This window comes from Corvus hawaiiensis, chromosome 6, assembly GCF_020740725.1.
Source record: "Corvus hawaiiensis isolate bCorHaw1 chromosome 6, bCorHaw1.pri.cur, whole genome shotgun sequence".
Taxonomy (NCBI): domain Eukaryota; kingdom Metazoa; phylum Chordata; class Aves; order Passeriformes; family Corvidae; genus Corvus; species Corvus hawaiiensis.
Genome location: NC_063218.1, coordinates 13,129,379 through 13,135,378, shown reverse-complemented (window position 1 = coordinate 13,135,378; position 6,000 = coordinate 13,129,379).

Below are 6,000 nucleotides of genomic sequence, written 5' to 3'. Positions count from 1 at the left end.
CCCATCCCATCAGCTCAACAGTAAAAGCATCTAGGTAGAACTGGTGCTTAGGAAGCAAATGCAAAGCAGGAAATATTGCAGTGAGCCGAGGCAGGTTATCTTGATGCCTGCTACAGCTTCACACAACAGCACAAGTTCCACCTGCCTGCACACAAGCACCAGTTCCCTGTACATGCAGGCCAGGTGTACAAGGTCATCACAAGAGTTAGCAGCTTTGTTTCTTATCAAATGCCCAGCCATAAACGCAGCTACAGCATGTATCAGTGGTTCACCCCCACAGCTGTCCATTTCTCTAGTTTGTCTGATTCAGAGATATCCAGCATGGTGCTCTGTGCCAGCTCCAGACCCTGACAAACATCTTTTGTTTGCATTTGGTTGTCAGACATAAAGTATGCAGCCACAGACCTGCAGTAACATTTATTCCTCCTTCTACTGGAAAGTTGAGTAAGGCTCTTAGACTCATTTCCCCAGTGGTAAACCCTAGCTATCTCAGTTAGGAAACTGGTCTCCCTCAATTCCTTATCTAGTCAGCTGAGCTGCTCAAGAGGACTATTCAGAGCATGTGAATTAGTTTCTCCTGAGAATTAACCTTTAAAGAGTCTCTCTCAAGCAGAAATAGTGCAGCTACTAGTTTACAGTACTCAGTGTTTTAAAACCCTTTCTATATTCACAGATTAATATTTTACACATTTCTATATGTTCACATATTAAGAAATAAACTTTTGTCTGAATCTATTAATTTGTCCACGAGATGCTGTGCTTGCTACCTGATGAATGCAGAAAGAAAAGGGTATAGCCTTGAGTAAATCCCTTAGAAACCGTAACATGTACAACAGTTCCTACATCGGTTTTGAGACTGAAATGTTGCTCTATGTTTTTAAGCTCACTGACAGTTTTATGATTTAAAGGCATTTTTTTCTGTCTCTTTCCCACCCTCCCATTCACATATTCTTCACGGTGATTCCTGTGCAACAACACTCAGTAATAACCCCTTTCCCTAAGGGATCAAGGAAGGAAATTCGACAAGTCACTGCCTCTCCCCTTTCATTTTTTTTTTTTTTTGTTTGGTTTGGATGGTCTCTGAAATGGGCTGGAATGTAAATGGAAGATATTTGGCAGGTTGACATTTGTCTGCAAAGCTAGGCACCAAGCCAGAAACATGGAGCAAGCTGGAGTGGGTTTACATAAAGTGGGAGCAATAGTGTCAGAGCACTCCAATACATTTTCCCCTGAGACTCACAGGCAGCCCACTCAATACTTCATTAAGGGTGAAATCCAGCACTATTTCAAGAGCCATAGGAAAGAGCCTGTGCACCAATTAAGTTCTCGAGGCCTCTGCACTGGTCTGAATTCCACCCGAAAGAATTGTTCGCTGAGGAAAAGATGCTATTACCCAGATTACAGTCTGCTCTTGTGAGGAAGAGAGACTGTTGGCATATGGTTGGAAGCAGCACAACCCTTCTACACAATCCTTCATAGATGATTCCTTGAAGAATGTTCAATGCAAACAGACTCTTGCCCATCCATTAATAACTCTTACAAGGTGGAAGAGTCCAGGCCATCAAGAAAGCAGGATATTTCCAGGAAGAACCCTAGAATCTGATCTTTAAACAGGAATACAGGAGTCACTTCTACGCTGCTGGGACGTTGCAGAGCACCCAGGGCTGGCTGTGGTGAGGTGTCTCAGAGTAACATCCCAGAGCCTGTTTTACAAACACAGGTGTTAGCTTTTCTGAACCTCTTTCTGCATGAATACATGGGTGAATACATGGGTGACAGGGACAATACAGCATTTACTACGGATAAGTGTCTGCTATCGCTTCAGTAGGCTGGAATACAGTTTTTGTAAAAGAAGAAGTTTGCCTAAATTATTCTCTTATTTATATCTATAAGGCAGGCAGGCATTTAGTGGCTCTCTACTGCAGTAGGAAGTTAGTCTTAGATGGAGGATATCTTTCTATTAACAAGGTCAACACCATTACTTTGTATGGGTTGCATGAATGCTCATTTGTTTGCATGCAGTGCAGGGAACACTGAATATTTTAATTTCTAAACAATGGGGTGGCACAATGTCAAAGAGACACGGAGGGACAGGGGGAGCATGGGGAATGCTTGTAAAGCCCCAGAGCCTTTTCACAGCAAACCAGTGATAATACAAGCTAATGGTTTCTGTAATATGAACCAGGATAAGGTCAGTTTAAGACTAATTTTTAGCTTCCATCAGAGGGGATCTGCTCCATAAATAAATCTCTTTATATACTGCATTAGATTAAAATGTAGGGTTGAATACTGAATGGCAGAAATATGTTTTTTAATTAAAAACCTCTTCAGACTTACATAGATATTCAAAAGAATCTGAGTACAGGGATGGGGACTTACCAAACAATTTGTGAGTTCAAGCCATCAATTGAATACTAGCCCCTTGATGCACATGCTTAACTTCCATTAGTGCCACACGGAGCAACAAGACTGCACCAATGGAGAGAATCGACCCCATAGTCTTTACACAAATGCATATGCTTTCCATTGAAATTAAGGTGCTTTTAAGAATGTGGGGTTAAGAAAAATACAGTTTACACAATGAAAGTGAATCAAATGTTTACATTATAAAATTGCTTTTGCTGGCTTTGACAAGGAAAATTAGCTCTGTAAAGTGCCAGTTCTAAAATGCTTACTTGAATATACTTGATGAGCATAAGATCCCAGCACACCTAGGGCTAGATTGATGAAAAAAACTCACATATGCAATTGAGTTCAATTTTTTTCTTCCTCTTGCAGTTGCTGTCAAGAACCCGTGAGTTGAGGTGGTAATTCCATAATTTGCAAAAGTGTCAAATGAAAGAAAAGATGCTTTAGCATGTGGGCTTTGTGCATCCAGCAAGAGGAGAATTACAGAAGATAATAGAAATGGTCTTGCTCCAAGCCAGCATTGTGTAGTCCTCAGTCAAGACTTTGGATTTCAAGGTCAGAAAGAGCTATTTTGATCATCCAAGATATACTGCAGAACTGAGGTATTTCTCAAATTAAATACAAAAAAAAAAAACTAAACAGAAAAGTTTTTTTGGATGGAGAATTCACTGTAGTGCATCATAATTACTGTCCTTATCAAAACAGACAAACAACTATTCCCTCAAGATGTGTACCATTGAAAATCAATATGTTTGGGTTTAAGCATCATATTTTATTATAACCTGGTCTGCAGAACTGAAGAACTCTCAACATGAGAACTGAATGGGATTTTTTTCCCTATTATCTAGTCAACAGCAGAGAGCGAGAGAGAGGACTCTTTGAAAGGCAGGACATCCCAACTTTGCCCCAGCTAGAGTTAAGGGATTTGAGCTCCATTCCATCATAAGTCCACTGGGGACTGGAGTAGCATCCAGCCTGCTATCCACTGTAATTGTGTCATCTGACAAAGCATTCCCTGGAGCAGGCTTGAAGCTTTTCTACATGGATGGTCAGGGAAGTTTGCACAAAAATCCTGGACAATGGCAGAATTGCACTCTTCATCAGCAAGTAAAGCTGAGGAGAGGAGGTGGAGTCATGAGCTCTTCAATAGTTTCAGTCCCAAGGTTATGTTTTGCAGTGATGCAGTGGCTTGTTTTCTTGGTCTGCCTACAAACACTGGCAAAAATGGTACAAATTGCAAACAATGAGTGGGAGAAGTGTATGTACATCCTACTGTATTTTCTTCACAGGTTTTATCTGTGCCTATTTCCTCTGTGATGTTTTGTGAAAGCTTTCTCCAAGGTGACACAACCCAAATATTATCTGTAGTTTTATTTGTAATGTATTACCTGAGAAAGTAACAAAATGGGAAGAAAAATGATAACAAAATCTAACAGGTCCCAAAAAATCAGGAAAATTTATAATTGTTTTGAATCAGAATGCAAGTTGGGACAGAGACCTTTCAAATTTGGGTGGCTCACAGAGAAAAACAGTGCTCTGTGCCAGTTATGGAAATGCATTGCCCTCAGTGGGATCACAAAAATACATGTAGAGAGACACAATCCATGGACGGCTTATTTAAGCAGATGGCTTCATTTTGGGGGTGTACTGTTTGCCTAGCACATTATAACTCTAGCAAAAGAGATTTGTATCACTTTTCTTATCGAGTTATGACCTGTATTTTCAAATGTGGGTGCTTACAGTTAGCAGTTAAATAAGTGCCCTGATTTCCAAAGCCACAGAAGACATAAGGATGCCTCTTTGTTTTCTTTTCTGTTTGGTTTTGGGTTTTTGTTTGTTTGGGTTTTTTGTTTTGAATGTTTAAAATGTCACTCAGTCCTGTTGAGATTAATGAATCATCAGGGATCTCGAACATCACTTTCTTGACCAAAACAATCACTGGAGTTCCATGTTTGGAGATATTATTTGAAGCAGGTAATTGGGATAAGTCACCACACAACAGTTAGCTTCATGTGGTAGCAATGATCTAATATGCAGATGGGAAAAGGATGGTCTATACATTCCCAAGTGCCTTTGCAGAGTCCTCACTGTTTTAACTCCATTTTGATTATGTCTCCTAACTTTATTAAAAGGTCATAGAATATAGGACAATACCCTGATAAATAGAATCTATCAAAATTAGCTGAGCTTTGACCAGTAAATTGGACCAGATGACTTCTAGACATACCTTCCAACCAATATTATTCTGTGATTCAAGTTAAACCTCATGTAGTCTGATTATGACAGTGATTTGGGGGAAGTTAGAAATGTCGACTGAATGATGACAGCTCCTGAGCCACCAAGAAATTTAGCAAATCCCAACAGGACTTTTAATTTTGTAAGGCCAAGAGAGGCAACAAAAAGGACACTCAATCCCTCCAGATAATTATTAATAAAAAAATTAAATAGGTCAAAGCATTCAAAGATGGTGGTGGATTGGAAGAGAAGACTAGAATAGCCTTCAAAGGCATTGCAGTGGCAGCAAAACTCCTGTCAAAAGAGGCACAGTAAATTGATCAGGGTGAGGTGGGGTGACCTTGACTAGATTCCAGGTGCCCAACAAGCTGCTCTATCACTTCCCATTCTCATCTGGAAAAGGGAGAGAAAATAAGATAGAAAAAACTTGTAGATTGAGATAAGGCAGTTTAGTAAAGTAAGAGTCAAAGGTTGTGCTTCCACAATCAAAGAAAAAACCCAAAGTTTTTATTCTCTACTTCCCATCAGCAAGTGATGTCCGGCCACTTCCCAGGAAGCAGGGCTGCAGCACATGTATTTAGATTTCCCACTCCCAGCCTACTAGCTGAGCTGGGGGTTGGAATGTTGGAGAGACAGCATTGATACTGCTGGAGCACTCCTCAGCAGTAGCAAAAACACTGCTGTTTATCACTTTTCTAGCTAAAAATGCAAAGCACAGCACTTGGGGGCTGCTATGGGGAAAAATAATTGTATCTCAGCCAGACCCAGTACACAGGGCAAAATACACTAAGGCACAATGAGCTGAACTTCAAAGGTATCAATGGTATTAGAGCCGTCAGGGTGAAACCTCACTACTGAGATTGTTACCCTGGTCAGAAACCTGATTGAAAAAACTCCTGAAAAAAGAAAAGCAGTAAGAAGAAAGCAGCTCTCCATAGAAGCTGAAGAAAGTAAAGTGTGCTTCTCCACAGAAGTCTTCAGTGGCATTTGAGCTGGTAAACACCAGCTCTGAAACACAAACCTCCATGTAGGAGAAACAAGGCTGGGAGGTTCTTCTGGATGAAGATCAGTGCAGTGAGAGCCTGGTGATCAGAGGGGTTCTCTCTTCTTTTATCCAGAAGGGATGTGGCAATTCAGATTATAAAAAAGATACAGAATCAGCATCAAAGCAGGGACCTGGTAAGAGATATTTGCAATGTGTTCATTGCTCCATATGGTTCCATGAATTTCAAGCTCTCTGCCACATATTTTACACTACTTAATGTGACATCTTTCATTAATGGAAGGCCAAGTCTCATTCATTTTGCTTATGTGGCTTAGAAGGAGCTGTTCTATTTATTGATGCATGAAAAGTTT